This window comes from Cupressus sempervirens, chromosome 5, assembly GCF_028749045.1.
Source record: "Cupressus sempervirens isolate cs-2001-9-10 chromosome 5, ASM2874904v1, whole genome shotgun sequence".
In the NCBI taxonomy this organism is placed as follows: Eukaryota; Viridiplantae; Streptophyta; class Pinopsida; order Cupressales; family Cupressaceae; genus Cupressus; species Cupressus sempervirens.
This window is the reverse complement of record NC_143122.1, coordinates 919232957-919245436: the sequence shown is the minus strand read 5'-3', so window position 1 is coordinate 919245436 and position 12480 is coordinate 919232957. Positions and strand designations below refer to the sequence as shown.

General features: G+C 35.9%; 1 pseudogene; it reads right to left on the bottom strand.

Moving 5' to 3' along the window:
- Positions 1–733: 733 nt before the first annotated feature.
- LOC149558953 (L-type lectin-domain containing receptor kinase IX.1-like) overlaps positions 734–12480 on the bottom strand; it is a 32833-nt pseudogene continuing 21086 nt past the window's right edge.

Below are 12480 nucleotides of genomic sequence, written 5' to 3'. Positions count from 1 at the left end.
AACTTCCCTCTCTTCTCCTCTCTTTTAAAAATTAATCTTGATTATGTTTTTATTTCAATCTTTATAATAGCATATTAGCATGTGAATTTTTTAATTATTTGTAATGCTAATAAATCAACAATAGCTTTTGGGAAAGCATCGTTGTGACAACTATATGTTGTTATAGCTGAATTTTTAGCATTTGATTGTGTGGCAATTTTGTAAGATCAAGTGTTGTCAAAAAAAGGTGTACATGCATCTCATATTCGAAATCTGCTTAGGAGCCTCTTGCATAATTGAACTAGGTAAAACTTTTGCATATATACTGAAGAAATGACAGGAAAGAAAGCCAATATAAATTATAATACAAAATTAATTATGTTTTTTATTTTTTCCAAACACAGATTTATAACATGAAATTTCCATTCTAGATTCCCACTTCAATTTGATATAGTCTAAATTGACAAGGCTAGTCGTGAAATGTAGAGGACTCGACGACAGATTTTCACAACCAGTTGTAGTCGCGAGTAAAAAAAACCGTCGACCTGACGACTGGTGAACTTGACGACACCCCGGAAAGAAGCACCACAGAGCTCGACAAGCCTGAACTCATTATAACCGGAGTACACTGGCTGCACACAGCTAGCGGCAAATCCGAAGGAACGTATGGCAGTCCAACTTCACTTCTAATTACCATTATCACCTCTCTCATTTTGGGTGCACAACAGCCCCACAACAATCAGCCACTCCACATCTACCCCGCATTGAAATTTCCACCAAGTTTCTCATCTGCTGCATCCAGTGCCTTTGCCTTTCCATTTAAATCCCAAACACACTCTACCAGTCTGCAATTGTACTATTCTTCAAGGCTGTGATCAACCTGCCACCTTCCGCACGCGATTTCCTGAGTAACCGCCCCAAAGCTGTACACGTCAGCCTCTAGACTGGTCTTCCCCGTTATATAGCACTCTGGAGCTACATAACCCCGCGTGCCAGCCACCACGGTCGTATGGGAAGCTGCCTGATCACGCTCAATTAATCTTGCCAAACCAAAATCTCCCACCTTGGCATTAAAATCGGAATCGAACGTTACGTTGCTTGCCTTTATGTCTCGATGGACGACACGCTGGTCCCATTCTTCATGTAGATAAACGAGAGCAGACGCTATATCACAGGCGACACTGTATCTTTGGTCCCACTGCAGAGTATCCTTCTCCTTCCAAAAAATGTGTCTATCCAGACTCCCATTTCGCAAATATTCATAGACAAGAAGTAATTCTCCCTTTTGATGGCACCATCCTAAAAGCCACACAAGGTTACGGTGTCTCAGCCTGCTGATCGTTTGAATTTCAGAAGCAGCCTGCTATTCGTTTGACAGCCACCACCTCTCCGGTGCAGGGCAGGATGCCTTTGTAAATGCTGCCGAAGCCTCCATGCCCAAGCTTTTCTTTCTCGCAAAAATTTCATGTTACGGTACTAAGATCGACATAGGAAAAGCTTCGGGGGCCACGACGACAGCATTCGTCAAGCTCTGGATCACTCTCTTCCCTCACCTCGCCTCCCCTTTTGCTTTTTCAGAAATACTGCGACCACCTAACTATTATATAGCCACATAAGACAACGACAACGAACAACAGACATATCAAAAAAACTTGGACAATAAATCTTCTTTTATCGTGATTTGTAGTTCCATCCACAGCAGCTCGGACTTCCCACGAATGGTTAGAAGAAAAATTCCAAACTCTTACCACGTGTCTCAGTGAAGTGTCCTGTGGAAGCCGACAAGCCAACCTTGATGTTTTCTGGTAGATAGTCGCGCAGACCTATTATACAATTAAACAGAGGGCTTTTGGATTTATAAGAAACATTGGTGTTGTTTGGACTATAAGAGAGAAAGACACGCAAACTCTTTTCTACACCATCATAATCCACCCAGGCATCCCATGGTTTACCGTTTAATAGATACAGGTAGCAAGAGGTATTGAATAGTCTGGGGTTGTTGAGAGAAACAGTCAACTTTGAGAATATATTATTGATATCAATCCCAACATGATTATCATTGGGATCCATTTCGTTGTTGTAAGTGTCAAACTCCAGGGCAACCACGGGATGGAGAGGTCCATTATAGGTTTCCACATTGAATAAGCCGAAACCTCCGCCTGAAGTGTTCTCTGGTTGTTCCAACTCGAGAGGTGCCAAGAAAATGCAAGCTCGTCTCCATGATTGTCATAAATATTGTTGTTCATGTTAATAATGAATTGGAAATGGGTAGAAAAATTAGCCAGAGCCTGAGGATCTGTCCCATAGGGGAATAGATTTATTATAAAATGCCCAGTCATTGCTGCCACCTAGCCTACTCGATGCTTCATTTTTGGTAAGCTGCTGTAAAAGTTAGAAAAGCAATAAAATGCGCAAACAAGAATGCAAAAACAGAGTACACAGATTTATCGTGGTTAGGCCAATAAATCCTACATCCACATTGAGCAGGAGAATATATTATTTAATCCAGAAGTACATCCACAAGTTACAGCGAATAGAATATATAAAAGAGCTTCAAGGGAGACTCTTGAATGTCAGCAGAAGAATTGAAGAGATAGAGTCTCTTGGAGGGAATAATGAAAAATGGCTGAGCTTCATATCCCCAACAATCCAACCACTGCTGTAACAAGCTATTCCCCTACTCTAAACCTTGCTATCACATGCTAGAAATGTTGAGAGAAGCTTGGCAAAACTCAAACTTCTCCCGTGTTACAACCTTCGTGAGAAATACTGAGAGAAGCTTGGCAAAACTCAAACTTCTCCCGTGTTACAACCTTCGTGAGGGCATCAACTGGATTTAATTTTGTGTCAATCTTGATGACTTGAAGTTTTCCTTCTTTAACCACATGCTGAATGTAATGATAACACAAGTCAATGTGCTTCGAGCATCGTTAAGATGTATGATGCTTGCTCATGAATATAGCACTATTGTTGTCATAGAAAAGATTAAAATTTTATTGTTGCAAACGCAATTCTTTTTACAAAATCTGCAACCATACCATCTCTTTGGCACCCTCGGAGAGAGCCATGTATTCAGCTTCAGCAGATGATTGAGCGACTGAATGTTGCAATCTAGAGCCCCAATTGATCGTTGCACCAACAAATGTAAAAGCATAACTTGAGGTAGATCTCCACTTGTCTAAATCACCTCCAAGATCTGAATCTACGAACCCTTGCAATGCTGGCTTATCTATTCCAAAACATAAAGAGAAAGTAGAGGTGTCTTTAAGATACCGGAGAATCCATTTAACTACCTCCCAATGAGGCTTGCCAAGATTACTCATAAACTAGCTAACTATTCCCACTGCATGAGCAATATCTAGACGTGTAGAAATCATAGTATACATAATGTTACCAACCGCTGAAGTATAAGGGATTCCCTTCATGAATTTTTTATCCTCGTGTGTTGTGGGACACATTTTAGTAGTCAAACGAAAATGAGATGCTAGAGGGCCACAAATTGGTTTGGCATTTAGCATGCCAAATTTGTCCAATACCTTCTCAATGTATTGCTTTTGAGATAACCAAAGTTTCCTTGTGGATCTATCCCATGAAATTGTCATCCCAAGTATCCTCTTAGCTGCCCCCAAATCTTTCATTACAAATCTGCTTGCCAAATGCTTATTCAATTCATGAACAATCTTCATACTAGTTTTGGCAACTAGCATATCATCCACATATAGTACAAGAATTATAAATTCACCCATGAGCAACTGTTTATAATAAACACATGGATCAGCCTCTAAGCATATGAACTTGTGCTCAACCATAAACTTATCAAATTTCTTGTACCATTGCCTAGGGGCCGACTTTAGTCCATACAAGCTTCTCTTCAATCTGCAATAAAGATGCTCCTTTCTTTTTTTTACAAAGTCTTCTAGTTGCATCATATAAAGTTTTCATCTACATCACCTTGTAGGAATGCAATCTTGACATCCAATTGCTCTAGCTCAAGATCCCATGTAGCAACCAAGCCTAGAATGGCTCTAATAGTAATCATCTTGAATACCAGGGAGAAGATCTCATTGAAGTCGATGCCCTATAGTTATCCATATCTTTTGACCTCTAATTTGGCCTTATAACAAACCTTGCCGCCATCTTCTTCCTTTATTTTATACACCCATTTGTTCTTTAGAGATTTCCTATTAGGTGGTAAAGGCACCAAATCCCAACTTTGATTTGTTATCAACAAATCCATTTCCTCCCTCATGGCATCTAGCCATTTTTGTGAATCTGAAGTTATATAAGCAGCTTTGTAATTTGTAGGCTCTAATTGATCAAACACTAGTAAGGACAGTTCTGCCTCCTTTGCAACTAACAACTCATAATTAGAGAACTTTGCTGAAAGTTTTCTCTATCGAGATGATCTTCTGAGTCCTTGAGCAATTTTAGAATTTTGAGGATTAGTATTTTCCTCATTCCTATGGAGTGCACTTGAATTAGAGTTATTTCCCTCTAAATTGCTAACTACAGCTCCTTTTTGCATGTTCTAGATGTTTATCAACATGGGTTAAGAGCTATCAAATGGCTTTGCAATTGCTGGTTGAATAGCAGTTGAGGGAGGCAAAGCACCTGCTACAACTACTGGCACATTGTCTCCACATGGGGAAGAAAAGTCCACACGTGAAGGGGGGGACATAACCCCCTCAACTTCTGTTATTATTTATTACAGCAGTATCTATTGTTAGACCAGCATATGAAGAGTTTGAAGTGCTTGGAAACACCACATTTGGTGTGTAGTCATTATGTTTATTAGGAAAAATAGATGTTCAGTGCCATCTCTAATATCTTTTTCACTTGAATTAGATGTAACAGAGATTGGTGAAAATAAAGTCGTAGGAGAAATGAACTATTGACTTCCACTAGTATATGTCTTTGAGTCATTGTTTTTCAAAATAATTGTGGGCACAAATTCTACCTCTAATGTTGATTATAGCTGCCAACCTAGAAATGTCTTCTCATTGAAGACAAAATCTCTGCTCCTGATGATTTCCTTCTCTTTGTGATCCCAAATATGAAACCCATATTGATCCTCACCATAGCCCATGAAGATTCCCCGCTATGATTTAAAATCCAACTTGGTTCTTTTTTCTTTAGGCACATGGAAAAATACTTCACACCTGGATGTGAGAATATGAAATTCTTTTTCCTAACCATTCCTCCTTTGGAATTCCAAAGTCCAATCATGATGAGGGACTTTGATTAATGAGATACACCACTATGTTGCATGCCTTAGCCCAAAATTCCTTACTCAAGTTGGCATTAGAGAGAATACATTGAGCTCTCTCAAGAATTGTTCTATTTAACCTTTTTGATGCTCCATTTTCTTGTGGAGTAAATGGAACAACCTTGATTTGATGGATACCATTATTTGCATAAAAAGAATCAAATTATGAGGAGAAAAATTCTCCTTCATTATTACTTTTTAGACACTTAATCTTGTGTCTACTTTACTTTCCAACGAGGCCTTTAAAAACTTGAAATTTAGAGAAAACTTCTAATTTCCTAGAGAGCGTATAAATCCAAAATTTCCTTGTACAATCATCTAGAAAAGTAATGAAATAATTAGCTCTACCAAAAGACGTTACCTCAATGGGTCCAAAGACATCTGTGTGAACAAGCTCCAAGGGTGTGCCCTTCTTCTCACTACTAGTCTGCAAGAAGTTGACTCACCTCTGTTTGCCATAGAGACAATGTTCATAGAATTCTATATCAATAGATTTCAGCCCTAGCAGTTGATTTCTTTTTAACATTACATTGAGTCCTTTCTGACTGATGTGCCCAAGCCTTTGATGCCAAAGCTCTGAGTTATGTCCACCATTGTCATAGTAGGTCCCACTTCACTGTTACTTTCTAGAATATATAAACTCCCAACTTTATCTCCTTTTGCAACTATCAAAGATCCCTTTGTTATCTTCCATGTATTAGGATTGAAGAATGTATGATAGCCTTGAGTATGAAGTTGAGAAATGGAAATTAGATTTCTCTTCAATTTTGGAACATTTCGAAAATCTTTTAAAAGCCATTACCCTCCTCCATGTGATGGTAATAAAATATCACTTTTCTCAATAATGTCACAAGCATTATTGTCACCGAAATAAACTTTCCCAAATTCACCTTCATTATAATTTGTGAACAACTTCGTGCATAAGAAAGCATGAAAGGATTCCTTGGAATCAAGTACCCATGATTCTGAAATAGTATCACTTGCAGCAAGAACTAAAATCCTTGGTTCACACTTCTCATAAGCAGTGTTAGCTTGACTATCCCACACCTTATCTTGTGCCCTTTTTAAAGCATGACAATTTTTCTTTGAGTGGCATGGTTTGCCACAAAACCAACAATCCCCTTTGCTTTCTTTCAAATCTGTCCCTTTTGCAAACTTCAATCTTCCTCTATTGTTGGAGTTTCTACATCTTTGATGACTCCTTCCTCTATTGTCAATGCTTACTGTTGTTGAGGCTTCACCGGATGAGGGAACATCGCTCTTTCTTCTCATGTCTTCACCGAGAAGAGTAGCTGCAACTTCATCAAAAAATAACTTTTTCTTATTGGGAAGCGATGTGCTTATGGCTGTTACAACTCCATCCCAACTGGATGGAAGAGAACATAACAATAAGATAGCTTTGTTTTCATCACTTCATGGCATGCCCACCAAATTTTCTTAACTGATTAGAGTATTAAACTCATTGAGATGATTTGCTATATTACCACCATCCTTCATTTTGAGACTATAGAGTTTCTTCATGATGAAAACCTTCTTTGCAATAGACACCATTACATAAGTAGTTCTTAGCTTGTCCCAAACTACCTTTGTTGTTGTTTTTGTTGCAACATTAAGGATCACATTTTCAAATAGTGAAAGAAGAATTGTTGCTCTTGCCTTCTTGTCCATTTTTTCCTAATCGTCATTAGACATCATGTCTAGTTGCTTGCATTTCCCCTCTAAAGCAAGTGCCAGATCTTGCTTAATTAATAGTGACTCCATTTGCACCTTCCATATGCCAAAACTTTTTCCTATAAATTTCTACACTTTGACCTCCTCCAAGATCCTAGAATTTCAAACCTAAATTCTAAATAGCAATACCTTGCTCTGATACCAATTGTAAAAGTTAGAAAAGCAATAAAATGCATAAACGATAATGCAAAAGTAGAGTACACAGATTTATTATGGTTCAAACAATAAAGCCTATGTCCACACTAAGCAGGAGAATATATTATCTAATCTAGAAATACATCTACAAGTTACAGCGAATACAATATATAAAAGAGCTCCAAGGGAGACTCTTGAATGTCAGTAGAAGAATTGAAGAGATAGAGTCTCTTGGAGGGAATAATGAAAAATGGTTGAGCTTCATATCTCCAATAGCTGTTGCATGCCTCCTTGATTATTCTCTTTGTATTCAACATCGTGTTCTCTTTCAATAGCTATCATAGGAGGGAAGTTAAAGCTAACACTTGTTGAATGTGTGAATAAAATAAATGAAACAATGAAGCAAAATAAAAGTAGAGTAGGTATAGGCTGATGGCCTATTTTACAGTGTCTTCGACTGTGGGATTTGTTAGTTTTGAAGATCCTTTGATGGAAATTAGGTCACATCGAGGTCTTCGTCAATGTGTGAAGAGCACAAACATTAAAACAAAAATTATTTCAGATATTTTTCCATTTGAAAATACCACCAAAACCCATACAAGATGTAACATTTTGATACAATATTTCATGTGACGTTGCATTTCTATCTTCTTAGATGGATAAACAAATGCAACATTTAAGAAGTTCTTGAAAATGGATGAGGAGGAAAAGAATGGTGATTTTTAGAAACTGGGCCAAATTAAGGTTATCTAGCAAGATGTGCTTTCATGCATTCATGAGTACTTTATCTTGGATGGTAGAGCTAAACATGTTCATAAATTTCATTTTGTGTTTCTAAACCATTTTAGGCACAAAGATAGAATCTCATTTCCTTTTAATTTCATATTTTCTTTGCTCCATAGTCTCCAAGCTCATAGAAAAGAAGAAACCCACTTGATTTTTCATGAAGGATTAATTTTACCAATTGAGAATTATTGTAAGAACAATGCTATTGTTTCTTCCCCTCCTTCTGAGAAAAAGAAGGGCTCTGTGAGTGAAACCTACTCTAGGAATAGTAAAGGAGAGGAAGGGGTTAGTGGATGAGGAGGAGAACAGAGATGTGGGAGATTTTAGCTCGAATTTGGAAGGTTACCTTGGTGGCAAGGGTGAATCTGGTAAGGAGGAGATAGATGAAAGCAATGATAAAAATACTGTGTCAAGTAATGCTAGTGAAGAGGATACCAATCAGAGTGAACAATCCCTAGGAGTGAGGGATGAAGAAGAAGTAATGGAGAAGGGAAAGGAGGAACTCTTTAATAAGAATGCTGAAAATGTGAAGGAAGACATAAGGAATGAGAAGAATGAGTCTATGGGTAAGGAAGATATGGGGGATGATAATGATGATTATGCTGGTAGAGATACAAGGCTTTCTTTCCTACATACTACAAACTTAAAGGCAGACTCTTCCCATCAAACTGACTCCTAGGTGTATAACAAATTAATGAACTTGAAAAGAAAAGTCACAACAATGGAGAAGAACCAAGAAACTAATTGCAAAAAGACCATCCATTTGGTAATTCAGGTTGGTAATATACCAGACAAACTAAAGGAATATGAAAACAAGCTCTAGTTATCGATCGAAGAAAGTTGTAATAATATGGAGTAGGTTACTTCTAGCATTTGTGTAGCTGCTGCTAGCTTAGGGAAGAGAACTAATGAAGAAATCATATCTCTGGGTGGTCCATGTAAATGAACCAGATAGAGCTCTAGGAAAAAAGTAGCTGAGGGCATCGTGGGATCTATAGTTAACACCATCCAAAGTACTATGGAGGCTAGAAAAGAGGTGGTCCAAATGATCAAAGAACTATAATAGCAGTTTTTCTATGTTTCTGGTTTTTGGTCTCTATCTTGGTAGTTGTTCTAGTTTCTAGTCAATTTTTTAGGTTTTTAATCTAGTTTTGTTATTTTAAAACTAGGTTCTAGGTCCTTTTAAAACTTGGTCTTGTTTTTTGATTTTATCTTGTGATTTTAGGTCCTTGTAAAATTTGAATTTGAATCTTTTAAAATGGTAGGTTTCAAGTCCTTGTAAAACTTTGTGGAACTTAATGGTTTATCTTTTGTTTTCTTGTTAAGGGTTTTAGGTCCCCTTCAAAACCTATTTTTACCTTTATCTAAAACAATCTTTTATGCAAGCCAAATGTGTTCCCCAATGCTCTCGATATCACACACTTTCCAATTTTTAATTCTATATTATTAGTTTGTCTTTTTTATCAGTATGAATCCAAATTCTGAATTAACTATTGGCCAAATTTGCCTTTCTACCAAAATCACCCTATTTGAATTTAAATGATAAACGACCACTTTCCATTCTTTTTAAATATTTGAATACCATGGAAATATGAAATAATTAAATTGGGGGCTTTTAATATTTTCATATCTTGTTTAGTTTTCTTTCGGGGCTCCTACAATTTTGCACACCATCAAATCTTGCACAGATCTACAGCGGGCACTTTCTTGCTTCTTCAATGTGAATGACCTTTACATAAAGCAAGAATGTACCTCGCTACCATGTGCTATATAGGTCTAATTTCTTGCAGGTCACCTTTTTTACCATGATTATATGCTAATATGAGCTGGAATACGGCTAAGTTTCTATTGGCAAACACTTTCCCACATTCTATCTTTTGTTAGACTTTTTGACAATGCAAGCAAGTGATATTGTGACATATGGATTGGTGGGTCTGTCCTTCTTTGTTGGCTGCTAGCACTAAAAGTGGGGCCAATTGGATGCCAGGATTTCTTAAGGTAGGTGTTGAGTAGTTTGTGGGCCTAAAAGTATTAATGGGGTAGGCGTAGTAATGACAAAAAATTTCATTGATCATCGATCTTTCATAGATCGATGATTAGTGCTTTCTTGCATCATCGAATTGCTAAAACTTTAGACATTGCAGGGAAGTGCCTGTAGGTTACATGTCTTTGTGGGTTGGAGGAGGTACCATTAGAGTTAACATTGGCAATTGGGTTGACACTTTTCATTGACTACCATGGTTAAGTTTGAGGGTGGTACGGTTAGTTAAAAGTGATATGCTCAAATGAGTGGAGAATTTGTGGGGTGGCAAAAAGAAATAAGACTATTGGCCCACGTGGCCCATCTTGGTTGCAAGATTCAGTTGACCTATTGACTGTTCTAGTTTATCGAGCCAACTATGAGGAAGAAATGTTTTCTTGCATGATCCAATCTTCATAATCGATTCCAACCACTCTCCAATGAATGCCATGCCTAGTGAATGAAGGAAAACACTCCACCACCTCTAGTTTTATCCATCTATGTGGTTAGAGTGAATTAATGGTGTTGTTCTATCTTCTCAAGGCTTTGTTTTGGAAAAATATTAGATTTCATTATATTTGAATCTATGTCAAGGTCAAATTTTCTCTAGAACTCTATGATTATTCTCTGAGCATTTAAGATAGTTGTTGTGGAGTAACTTGATTAGAAATATCTTAGTTATGATTGAACTATAAAGGAAAAATTTGTAATCTTTGTAAGGGATGATCTTGTTAGTTTGTGGTGAATGATCAAGGAAGTACTAGACATACTTAATAAATTCTTTGGGGTTTGGGGTAGCACCTAGAAAAAAAAAATTGCGTTGTGGCAGACGTTGTGGTTGATGTATGGCTAACATATGGTGGACATATTGTAACCTTAAAGTGGCATAAAAATACTTGTATAAAAGGGCCTAGGGTTAGGGATTATTTCATTGTGGTGATGCAAAATTGGTTCTTGTGGCAGTATTGAGTTGTAAGGGATTACAAATTATAATCAAGTTGTAATCACTAGATTGTAATAATATCAAACTTTCTATTTGGTGGACATAGCCCAGGGATTGAGTGCGCCACTTTAAATCTTGTTGTCTTGTGTTCTTTTCTATGTGATCTATTATTTTCTATTATTGGTTATATTTGCATGTAATTGTTATTTCTATCTAAGGTTTAATCCTAACAAGTGGTATCAAAGTTAGGTTGTTTTTCACTTATCCTATGTAGGAAAGTCTCACGGTTGAGTGGGAGTGATGGAAGACAAGGGTAAGCTAAGGGTTGATAGGTTTAAGGGTAGAACTTTCAGTTATGGAAGATGCAAATGGAAGCCTATCTTAATCAAAATGATTAATGGAAGCTGTTGGAAGGAAAAATCAAGAATCAAGGATCTATGTCAAATTATATGTTTTACAATTTTAAAAATTTATTTAAATAAATAATTTGTTCTCGAGAAATATATTAGTATAAAATTATGATTTAGTAAAATTAATATTCAAAATATTTTAACAAGAATAAAAAATGTAGTAGTAGATGGGTTCAACGTTGTTTTTAGATTTGATCTTGTAAGATTTTAAATCTTTATATAAGTGTTGCAATCTATGAACTATCATCATCATGTTGAAGAGTAGTAGATAGATTTTAGATCAACTAATTATATAGTATGGGTCATGTGAACTATTATCATGATGTTAAATAAAATTAGATGAGATTTATATCAATTATAGCTCCTACAAACTATTATTAAGATTTTCAACAAAAGTAGAAGAATTTTGAATCAACTAATTATATGCTATAGGTCCTATGAACTATTATTGTACTACTAAATAAAAGTAGATGGATTTGAGATTAGCTAATTGTACTATTATAGGTTTTATCAACTAATATCATGATATTAAATAGTAGTAGAATAATTTAGATAAGCTCATTATACATCATGAAGCAATTTAAATCGTATACTTTAAGGAAACTCTTTAATAAAAATAGGAGTTGTTTTTTTAAGAAATAGAAAATTGATTTGAAACCAATCCATTATATAGTTTATCAAACATCCAAGTTTAGATAAATAAACATAGATACACATGTACAATTATAATTAGTTTCTATATTTATAATGCATGATACATTAATTTTTATTAATGAGTAGTAATCTTTTTAATAGATAGATCATTTTTAATATATAAAATTTTAGATTATACTATTTTTCATGTTATATTGATTGATCAATATTATTGTATTGTTGTTATGCATCCTTTGAGAATAGACATATGGGAAAATAATTTTTTATTGCTTGATAATAAAAGAAAGTTTAAAATTATAGGTATCATTTAGCTATGTATTTTTAAAGAACAAAATTTATGAAAAAATAATTCTTAAAAACTTTGTTAGAATAGAAACTACATGGTCTCTACCTTGTCTTGTGATGTATGTAAGAAGTAGGTCCTAGGACTTGATATAATCTCTTGTGTCATGCTTTTTTGGGCAATACATTGATCCAAGCATTCTATGCTGATTCTCCAAATCTTTCTTAGCAATTGATGTCTTTTCTACCTCATCTTCAAATTTTTTTGTGTCAC